Source organism: Chlorocebus sabaeus, chromosome 17, assembly GCF_047675955.1.
Source record: "Chlorocebus sabaeus isolate Y175 chromosome 17, mChlSab1.0.hap1, whole genome shotgun sequence".
In the NCBI taxonomy this organism is placed as follows: Eukaryota; Metazoa; Chordata; class Mammalia; order Primates; family Cercopithecidae; genus Chlorocebus; species Chlorocebus sabaeus.
In genome coordinates this window covers 22542448-22554557 of record NC_132920.1, presented here as the reverse complement: position 1 = coordinate 22554557, position 12110 = coordinate 22542448, and positions in this window count along the sequence as shown.

Sequence of the window (12110 nt, the reverse complement as noted above, 5' to 3'; positions counted from 1 at the left end):
ATCCTGAATCAGAACCATGTGTATTAGAATGCCAGGGAGGCCAAGAGAGACAGCTCATTTCCTAGAGGAAATGAATCTTGAGAAGGGATGGGAAGTTTTCAAGTAGGAGAGGCTTGCGTGGGGTTGCTATCAGGGCAGGGCATGAGCAGGTGCTGGTGGGGGCAGGAGAGGAGAATTGTGTTATAGTCTGAGGGAGCAGAAGGCATGACACCTTACATAGGAGCAGGCATTTATATGGAAGCATCAGAGCATACAAAATGGAGGGATGCAGGAGTACAGATGTAGTTGACAGCTATAAAACTACAGAAGGAAGTTCTAGCTCATGAGGAAGGGCTCGTTAAAGAGTTTGAAGTATAGTATCCCAATAGCAATTGGTAACCATTAAAATGTTTTAGGCTGAGGAGAGATTTGCTCAGGATCGCCATTAAGTCAGTGTTACCAGCTCAGGCAATGCTGGAGATAACGAACGCTGATGTACAGAGCACAGATAAAAATGATAGTTTGGGAGAAAGTGAGAAATTCCATTTGAACACAATTTTTTAATCCCTGTATTTCCATCCTGTAGCAGTTAATGGTTGTGAAGTCCAGGGGAAGGTTATGAATGATAGACAGATCTTGGAATCATCAATCATCCATTCAATAGATATTCATTGAGCTCCTCCTATGCGCTACACCAGGTGCTAAATTTAGGCATACAACCGTGAATAATAGGAGGCTTGGTTCCACCATGGTGGATCATGTATGTGGATGTTCATTGAAACTCTAGGAGTACAGGAGATCACCAAGAAGGGTATGCGACTAAAATGCATAAGGATTTAGATGGTGCTTGGTACATGGGATAAACTAGCAAGCAAAAATCTAATAGTGATAATTGCAAAACAGAGAATTAGAATAAGTTGAAATGATGCCAAGTGATCTAATGCACAAATATCTCTTTGAAAACTGAATGACATTTTTAAAAAGCCATCAATGTGAATTATGAATATCAAGGGGGAGAGTAGTAAAAGGCAGAGGGAATGGCTAACGTGAAGACCCTGAAATGGGAGACAGCCTGGAAGATCATGAGAGAAATAGAGGGGACACAGGAGTATCTCCTGTTGGGCTCTGAAAGCCACGTTAATGCGTTGGAGTTCTAGTCCAAATGAGAAGGGAAATCATTAGATGGTTTTAAGCAGGTAAGTGACATGATCTATATTATATATATTTTTACACATCACTCTTGCTGTTGTGTGGATAATTGATTTTGGAAGATTGAAAGCAAGGAGATGCTTTAGGAGCCTATTTCAGTCATCCAGGGAAGAAATGAATGTGTCTTGGTCTAGAAATGATTGGGTTCAGTTTATTTCTCTGAGTGAAAAAGAGCAGATTTGCTAATGAATTAAATGTACAGAAATTAAAGACAGGAACAGAGAGGACTCTTAGATTGAGAGAGCAACGTGGACAGTATAGCAATTCATGAAATGCAGAAAGACATAAAAGAACGAGATACTTGAGTTTTTCAGAAACACTCATACTTGGTAATGTTTTGTTCTCCAATTACAACGTTAATTTGATGTTTTCTTTCTCCAACTACAATGGAAGCTACTTAAAGAAAAAGACCACAGCTCCTATCGACAAACATTTTGTTTTTTCCACCCTATTTTTCTCAGGTTTTTGATATGATAATCTGAAGTGAAGAAGTGCTTATTGAATGACTGGATAAATGAAAGAATATGTTTCTATGTAGAAAATAAGGCACTGTGTTTCTGCTGCTTAATCTTACTATGTTTCCTCAGACCATTAATCTCTACCATGAAGTACTTGGTCTTTATCCACTGAAATGGCAATAAGGACAAGTTGTAGCTCTTCCTCACACTTTTAGGAAAAGAAATACGAAAAACAAAAGAAAATTTCTTTCAACAGGCTTTTCCAAGAGAGCAAATTTGCCCTAGTAGAGGTTATTGAGCATCCAAGAGCTATTTGACTCCAGGAGAATGGATGTGGAGTCATTCATATTCCACATTCCGTAAGTACATTATGCTAGATATCATCTGCATGTAATTTAAACCTCATATCATCCCAAAAGGGAGACGAGATGATAAAGGTGATGATGATGATGATGATGATGATGATGATGATGATGACGACGACGATGATTGCCATTTCATAGATGTGGAAACTGAAGTTTTAGAAGAGGAAGTGACTTGCATAAGGTCATTTAACTAATAAGGGGTATGCATAGTCAGGACTCAAACCTGCCATGTCAGTGTTCATAGCTTTTGCTTTTCCACACTAAGGTTTCCAGTGACAGATATTAATAAGACTTTTGTCTGAACAGTCAAACAAGACCTATGAAAGTCCTATCCATGACTTCACTGGCACTCAGTCATTTTTCTCCAGGTTTCACAAACGGCAGATCAAGGGTTCTGCAGGAAGACCTGGCATGCATAGACACCTCTACATTAGTGCAGTCAAGGATCAGGAAACCCCTTTCTAATTTGGGCAACACACATATGAAGGTAAGGAAGCTGAGTCAAAAGTGCTGTCAGATACTTTTTTCTCCACTAAAATTAAACCCAGAACATTGAGGTTCTGGCCCAAAGCCTTAAAGTCTGTCGTCCAATAATATAGCTGTGTGTCCTTTATCCCAAATGCCTATGTTAGTTCATGAGCCTCTTTGCCCATAAGAGGATATGTACAGGCAGGAGAGAAGTCAGGCTAAGGTACTTAATAAATGGTTCCCCATGAAATTTTCTTCCTCTATCCAACAAACTGGAAAATAAATTTTTTATCCTTTTAATTGATGATGCAGCACGATGTTACAGATAAAAGATTTTTAAGAAAACCTACAACAAATCTACTCTATTATCTTCCTTTCCTGAATCTGCCACACTGGCTGCCCTTATTTTTTAATTTATGACAGTTCAGTCCAACCCATTCTACACACACACACACACACACACACACACAGATGCACATGATTCACTTCTATGACATCACATAAACAAGGAAACAGTTCAGGCAACATGGATTAATTTGGGGAATGTGATTGGCATTGAAGGAAACTTCTAGGTAAGGGGTTCTTACCCTTTATTGTGCCATGAAGCCCTTTTCAGTCTGGTGACTTCTACTGATCCCCTTCCCCAAATAATGTTTTTAAATTCATAAAATACATAGAATGAAGAAGAAAGCCAATTTTACTGAAATTATATTTCAAAATATAATAAAAAAGTTAATGCTGTAGTCATTAAGGCAATTTTTTACTGATATATTAAATAAAGAGATTTAGCAGTTGCTTTAATAACTACCATAATTTTCAAGTGGTGATGATCCTAAATAATCTTTAAAGCTATGTATAACAACCATAAGATGTCATGAAAAATTTCTATGATTCATATTGGTAAAAAATTACAGGCACCTGTAATATGTAGTTTGTCTACATTCAAAAACGAAGTAAATACCAAATTCTGTTATTGGATCACAAAACTAAAAATGTAATTTTTCCACATCCAGCGTCAATATTTAGGTTAAAAATTCATGTTTTAGTCTCAAAGTATTGGAGTCCTCCTACAACACTAGGAAGACCGTAAATTAACTTATATATATCTGAACTTTGCAGTCTTCAAAGGCAGTAAGTACTGTTATCTAATGCCCAAATAGGAATAATCCGATGCCCTGCTGCAAAGTGTCTTCAGCCAATTTAGACAAGAACAACTCTTAAATTATTTTTGGTGGAGAAAGTTAATCCCTGAATAATTTGAGGTGAATGGAAGTTTGCTATTCCTCTACAACCTTTCACCGGGTTATAATGAAAGTAAGTTTTCAGCCAAATCCTGCTACAAATATTGAATATATTAAACTTTTATATGCAATCAAACCTGAAATAATTGCACAAAATCTCACCTTCTGCCTGTGTAGATGCTGCAACCACCACCCTACATGAAAGTTTCACTCAAAATAGATATGAAAACATTCTGGAGGTGGGAAACTGTGACTTTTATCATACCACGCAATTGAGAACCAGCCACAGAGCCTTTAAGGAATCAAGCATCAGGGTCATCCTTGAGAAAGCTGGCTTTGAGTCTCCCCAAATTCCTACATGCTGTCTATGCAAGTGCCTGTAATATCAACAAAAGATTTTAGCCAAGTCACATCTCTGGGACAATTTTCATGTCATCTAATCAGTCAGAGTGCAGTTCTACCAGTCATGCTAAATAACAGGCCACCAAGTACACTGAGCAAATCCATGTCTAACATTCACTATGCTAATTAGCATATCCTCAAGTGCTATTTAAGATAATGGAAAAAGGGCTTTTAGTAGCCACCTTTAGAATTAGCCTTCCTCATATGATGCTAACTACCACTGGTAGAGTGTGGATTCGTGATCAGAGAAAGTGACTAGCCCTAGAACTGAAGCTCAAACTAAGTAGCACATGCTTTATATTGCATAGTATGTGTCAAAGTATTTAGAGATAAATTGTTATAGACACCATAATAGTCTCTTATTCACTTTGAATACAGCAAGTGCAACACTTTAATAAATTCCTGATATGGTACGACTGTGTCCCCACTCAAATCTCACCTTAAATTGTAATAACCCCCACATGTCAAGGGTGAGGCCAGGTAGAGATAGTTGAATCATGGGGGGCGGTTTCTCCCATCTGCTCTTGTGGTAGTGAATAAGTCTCACAAGATCTGATGGTTTTATACATGGGAATTCCCCTGCACAAGCTCCCTTGCCTGCCGCCATGTAAGTCATAACTTTGCTCCTCATTCGCCTTCCACCATGATTGTGAGGCATTCCCGGCCATGTGGAACTGTGAGTCAATTAAACCTCCTGCCTTTATAAATTACCCAGTCTTGGGTATGTCTTTATTAGCAGCATGAGAACAGACTAGTACAGTTCCCTCCTCAGGTGTTTCTGGATGCCTGACTGAATGTTCACATGTCCCCAGATCTGCCATGTTGTCATTTTTACCTCAAATTGACCATCACTGAACCTTGATGTATTTTCTCTTATCTCCCCCCATCATTCCCTCTATCAAATCACCAACACTTTAAAAACACTGGATTCAATTTCGGGATTGAAATAAAATCCTGCTTTAATAAAGTCTTTAATTTATATTAATTATCTTAAATTGTCTTGTTTAGTAAGAACTCAATATATTAAAGTGCGAGTTATTTATGTATTAGTTTAGTTGTGTCCTTTTGGTTCAGTAACATTAATTCTAATTATTATGAAAAAGTCTAAACTTTTTTTTACAGGAAGCAGTAAAATGCATTAATTGTACAGGAACTAGAAAATATATGCTAGTGGCACTCACAAGTTATTACAGTCTAATTGTAGTTAATTTTATTCTCTGGGACAACTAATCTCTCGATAACATTTGCAGCGATTGATTAAAATCCACTCCTTGCTAAAATCAAGGTCTTTAGGTAATTGATGTGCTAATAGACCTGCAATTATTTGAGACTGTGCTTCCTCACAGAGAGCAAGTCAAGGAATGGATAAAGTCCAAATAATGTACCTATTTTGCAACAGAAGCTATGATAATTGCCAGGAGACAGCCTGCTTATCAGTTGTGAGAGGTTTTCATCCTTCATTAATATGTAGTTCAGTTGGACATCAGAGAAACTGGCCCCCATGGGAATATTCTCCGAATCTCCCATTATCTCATTTTCCATACACTTGGCTTGACCCACTTTTTATCTACATTTGCAGAAAGATCTGGCTTTTCACATATGAGCTTTCTAAACAATCAGCTAGCCATGAACCTACGTCTCCAAAGCTCCATGCAGTGTCAGCTGCTGTACATTTGGACAAGTGTGTACACCAATCAAATACTAGTTTAAATATTCCAGACTAAATATTTTAAAAGTAGACAAAATAAATATCCCAAAGGGCTAAGCTGTGAGTTTTCTATTCTGTGGCTTGTGCCCCCATGTGCTCACTGTGCTAGGCTCTCAGTCGGGGCTACACATCTTTAATGTCTTCAGGCATCTGGGAGAGCCACACAACAACTCCAGATTTGTTGCACATCAGGCTGAGCTCTCTACTGAGTCAAAACTTACCCACAGAAAAATTGGGAGCAATGCTTTTAAAATTCCATTAGTGAAAGAAGAACCGTTTTCTTCTATCCTGACCAGACATGATCCAGGTGGCCAAAAGAATTGTTGCTTGCGACCAATTATCTTTTGTTCTGGGGCTTGCAAGGCAATGTCTAAGTGGGGCACAACTCTTTGCAACCTCTGCTCTCTTTATCTTTGCTCTCATCAAGAATATTCTTGTCCCTGAGTTTATAATTGAAGTTCACTAAAAATGACTCTTTACAATTATAATAGGAGGGATAAATGGGTTTATCTTTCCACTTCATCCTCACTATGGCTCAAAACAAATATCCAGTGTGGTCAATTGTAGATAAGTAACAAGAAAAACACAGCTGTTCAAGTAAAACACAGTTTCCAGGTACTACAATAATGGTTAATATATATGATGGTGCTCACTATTCCCAGGCTCTGTGCTGAGTGCTTCACTCATACCATGCCATTTAATTCTTACAACACGTAAGTATTATTTCACTTAGACGGCATCCTAACAAGTACTGCTATTCTACCCATTTTACAGATGAGTCCACTGAGGAAGGAAAAAGTTAGCTTCACTTCACTAAGTTCCCACATGGATTAAGCAGCAGACCCCAGACCAAGACCAGAATGCAATCCACTCTTTGATGAGAACATACTTGGATATGACCTATGCTATTTTGAATGAAATTTAGCAAGGAAGAACTGTCCATCAATCATTTTAACCAAGTTCACCTTTTGTTGCCATTTAAGTTTTATTTTGTCCCAGGAAATTCATAGTGAGTGATTGTGATTACAATTTCCTCATTTTCATGCCTCTGACATTCTTGTTGAAGATGCTAATCTTGTATAAAGCTGTCTTTGGAGTTGATGATGCTGCCACTTCTCACTCCTATGGGAAATGGAGAGATGTGGTGCATAAAATAGAATAAAATGTATTAGAGCAAAATAAAACCGCTAATAAGAGTAATCACTGTAATAGATTTTAAAATCATTTTAAATTTAGTTCTAATTACCTAAATCCATCTCAGAATTACTACTGATGTGATGAGAAATTCATAAATTCTGTGCAAATTGAAAACAGAAATTACATTGTTTATTAAAATACTACTTTGCTACTCCATCTCTATATTATCATATAGGTAAATTTATGCATGTATACATAAATTATACATTTTTACATATAAACTTGAATTTATCAGAACTACTCAATTTCATCCTGGCTAATAATTTAGTATTATTAACCTCCAATATTCACATCAAGATATATTCTCCTCTCAAACATGATAAAACGAAAGCATTCTAAGATTATACAGAGTGTGTTTTCTAAACAAAATTTGCTTCTCGTTTTAGAAAGTTGATGTCATCAAGGCATCACCATCAAATTTAACTTCTCTATTTTTCTTTAGATAAAAATAGATAAGAAAGCTTTCTAAGTGTGTCAGTCTAAGAAAAACTTTAATTAGAATCTCTGGCTGTTGCTTAGGTTGCCTTCTACAACTTATTTCAGCTTGACAGTAGGCAGGAGACTTCCCCTTCAATTTTAGGTCGAAGTCAGAATAAAAAGTGCTTTAGAAAAAAAAAGATAACTGTTTTCTGTTCTCCTAATTCCCTTCTGCCCATAGAATGAATCTATGCAGGATATTTGCAATAGCATCTCAAACCCACCTGGCTCTCCCCGTATTTCTCACTTGAAGACATCAGATGGCTGATTCCACAGGAGCCTGTGGTTGGATCAGAGTAGAAAACTGCAACCTGAGAAGATTGAGGGAAACCTTGCAGAGCCCCTGGGGTAGTGGTCAGGTTGGAGGTTTCACATACTCTAAACGAGGGTCGTCTCTATTTTGCTGTTCAAATCTGGTGGGCTTTCTTGCCAATGAGTTTGCTATGGGCTCAAAACATTGTTATTTTGCCTGAACAATCTCTGTGGTTAATGGTTGGTGTTAGATACTGCATGAACCTTGGGTTTGAAACTCAAGACATACTCCTGTGGATTCTCAATTTTCCTTTTAGTTAAGAGCAGAAGACCTCCAATTTATCCAGACCTGTGGTTGAGCTGTCAAAATGCCTGGTCTGAAAATGGATAGGCTTATGGCCAGGAACTCGCTGACAAGGAAACCTATAGTTGCAGGGCTCAAAACTTCTCAGATGATAGGATATGGGAAGAAGTCAATGGGTTTATTCAGAAGCTCAAGCTACAGATAGAAAATGCTATCCACGAAGAGGTAGATCAACCTCCTAACTGATGTCATTGTCTCCACTGGAGTAATTGTCCTCAAATGCAGTATCAATCACGCTACTCCCTTGCTCAAGATATTCAGTAACCAGACCCACTCTTACTATGTTGCAGGGCGTAGGGCAAGAGTACAGATGGATACCCACAACATGGCGGTAAATCTATACAAACTATAAATCAATATAACAAACTGATAAACAGACTATGTCCCCCTTCTGTGAAAAATGTGCCTCCATACTGAAAAAATTTCAACATATATGTAAAGCTATCGTTGTTGCATGAATGTGGCTAGGGACAAAGTAAAAACAACTAAACTGTATTATTGTACATTTCTGAGTATTCTTTGTAGAGCCTGATGATGTTAGAATGAAAAGTAAGTCACAAAAATGTATTGATTATTATATATTCTACAATACCCATTTTAGAAAAATTACTAATTATGTTGTATTGAAGATTTGTATATAATTAATGTTCTAGAGATAATAATGACCTAACGGATTAAAAGTATTCAAAGTATACAAAAGTGGAATATATTTTCATTGAAGATGTAAATTAAATGTAAAAAAGTTATTGTTCATATTTTCAAAGTCTTTTCTTTCAAAATATTCAAAATTGCCTATAAAATTAAAAGGGAAAAGATAAATCATTATCAATAAAAATATTAAATATTCACAGTAAAGATTAAATTTTTTTATAATCTTTAAGAATTAAATCTTTTGATATAAATAAAGCCATTTTATCATTCAACATAAAATTATGTAGTTTTATATAGATATATATTTATGCATATGTAGTGTGTGTATGTGTAGGGATATATATATAGAGAGAGAGAGAAAGAAATATTTTGAGTAATTATAAATATTTAACAGTGTAAAATATTTCTTAACCTTCATATGCAAAGTTTGGAAATATCACCCTAATTCTTGTCTCCTTTTTTCTACAAACTAGAACGTGAAGGGAAACAAGTAAGTGGACCTCTTTTTGTCCTGTTTGGAAATTGTTCTTAGTTATGCAAGAATATACTGCAGGCATGTTATCTGAGAATTGGTGATCAGTTAATATAAATTTTTAAAATTTTAAAATTCTCTCCACTTTTCCCCTCTTAAGTTCTTCCTATCTTCGAAGCAGTGTCCATTTCCAGGGCTGGCAGTGGCATATCCATAGACCTTCACAGCATGTGGTCTTCATTCCCTCTAGACACAGTACCAGAGATGTAGACAAGTGTTTCCCCGGGGACTAAATGTTAGTCACAAAAGCTGATGTTTGAGATTATGTGTTGAACTGGGCCAGCAATAAGTACTAAAACCTGAGTACACATAGAAGTGGCCTTGTATTCTTTCATACCATTTTCTCCTCTTGTGACTGTGAAATGCAGGCCTTCTTAAGCATGAATCCCACAGCAAGGGCCCCTGGAGCATGAGGCTAAGAGCAATTATGTCAATAGCTACCCTAGTCTTTACTATAAAATCCATATATTTTAAACACAAGATGGAAAATAAGACTCTATGGACAAACTCTCTCTCTCTCGTTTTTTCCATTTGATGCTTTCCTCATTCTCACACCTCCTCTCTAGCAAAAGAGAAGTGCTTTTATTATTATCCTTGCTTTTTCTTACATTTGGTGCTTTGAAAACATTCGTCCCTTTGCTTTGAAACCCTTACACCTCACCCCTTCCTGATGGATAGGCCATTAAAGACTCAAATCAGACATTACTGTTTCTGGGAAGCTTCCCTCTCTGACCAACCTGGATTAAGGTTCCTTCAGGGTACTCCTACAGCACCCTCTGAGCCTCCTTCCACCACAGAATTACAATGAATTGTAGTGTTCTACCTACTAATAAGAAAATCTCTTCTAATTATGAGCCTGTTAAGGGCAGAAACTGAATTTTATTTGATATTTTTCATCCCTCCACCTAGTACATTGCCAACTGATACATCATTGATGGTTCATAATAATCTGATAAAAGAATAAACTATTAAATAAGCAAAGGCACTTAACTTTGTCAGATTATCACCAATATACAGATGTTATCAATTCTGTCTATATTCATCTGTTTGTTTGTCGCCAGAGAGCAGAACACACTTGCTATGGAGTAGCACCTATGCCCTGATCAAACCAAACGAAGGCCCTGGGATGTCCCTCTAGAACACACAGAAATCCTCAGACACATATCTTGTTCAAGCTCTTCATGGGCCATCAACAAATACACTCCCCTCGATATACACAGACCTCCTTTCAAATAAAAGCCTAGCTGGATGGCATCAAGTCTTGCATATATTCGACTTACTCCTTATAAGCCTCAATTTCTTCCTTTTGTCACCACATGTGTGAAAAGACAGCTGATGCTGGCATTCCACGCAGAGTTTTCAAAAAGGTCAACTAGCATTCAGATTTCTGCTGGTGAAATTCATTCCTTCTCTTTCAAAAATTTAATGAGAAAGGACAGCTTTGTGAAATGGAGGAGCAAGAACAATATTGCTTAAATAAATTGGAATTTGCACTTTGATTACCCTGCAGTTTCTGCCATACTTTGCTGGAAATGCTCCCTGTGGTGCAGGTTTTCTCTGGAGTGACATCATCATATGAAGCCATCCTCCATATAATTATTTCCATCCACATTTGTAGAGGACATAGCAAGAACGTTCAGCAAAGAATACTTGATACATATAGAAAAATTTAAAACTGTGGAGTCACCAGAAAGCCCCATTAAAAGGCAAATGATATATATTTATGCATGCCTCTGACCCCAAAGGAGGTATTTCACATTCATATTAGAAAAAAGCTCTCTTTCAAACAATGAGACTCTGGTAACAGCAAATATCCTATGCCGTGAAATAACAAACAGCGTGCATAGTTTCCGCTTTTCTTGGACTAAGACTTATAAAAGGTGTAGCATAAAGGCAGTAGGCATATTTTAGTCCACATCATCAAACTTAAATCCTTCTGGAACTTAGGCTCTGTCAATGCTAATACTAAGTATTGAGATTTTAAAATTTTATTTTGTCTACCCTGGTTTCCCTTTTAATGAACTTGATTATTCATTTTAGATTATGGATTTATAAATCCATTTTAATAAAAGCAAAACACTAATACATAAAAGTATTAATTTTCTCACATATCAAAATAGCTCACTGAAAGACAGGATTTTTTTTTTTTTTTTTTTTGATAATTTAAACAAAATTTAAAATGTGAAAGCTGTGGATGGGCTTTCCTGACAATTTGTGATTTACTCAGGCTGACTTTACCCATGGGGGAGACTGCAGCCTCCCACTGCTGTGAGTTAAAGGGCATGAGCTGGCTCTTTGTCTCTTGGAAAATAAAAGTTTCCACCATCTGCTCACTGAGGCTTTGATTCTGTTTTAAATGTAGAAAAACATGCATTTAACACTGCAGTTAGCGATAAGGTTCAAACTCATTCATTCATGCATTCATTCATTCATTCAATACGACCACTCAGAGAAAGAAAGGAATATTGGATATGAGATTAAATGCCTCACTTAATAAAACAGAAATGTAATTTTTTTCCTATAACCACTGTTTTCAAATCAGTGCCAAAAAAATCAATCTTGTTTCCTTGTCCATTAATGTGCTCTCAGTCAGATTCCATGATTTTTCAACTATTACCATTTGTGCAGAAGTCCCAGCTGATTTCACTCAGTTTAAAATTTAAGTCTACAAGCTCTATAAGTTTCTTTTGCTTTCCCTTGTCCAACATAATTTTCAGGCTTGACGACCACAACTGGCTTCTCTCTCTCCTCTCCCTCTTCTCTCTTCTGGGGTCTGGCACCTCTGGGTTGCAGCCCAGGAGGATGAC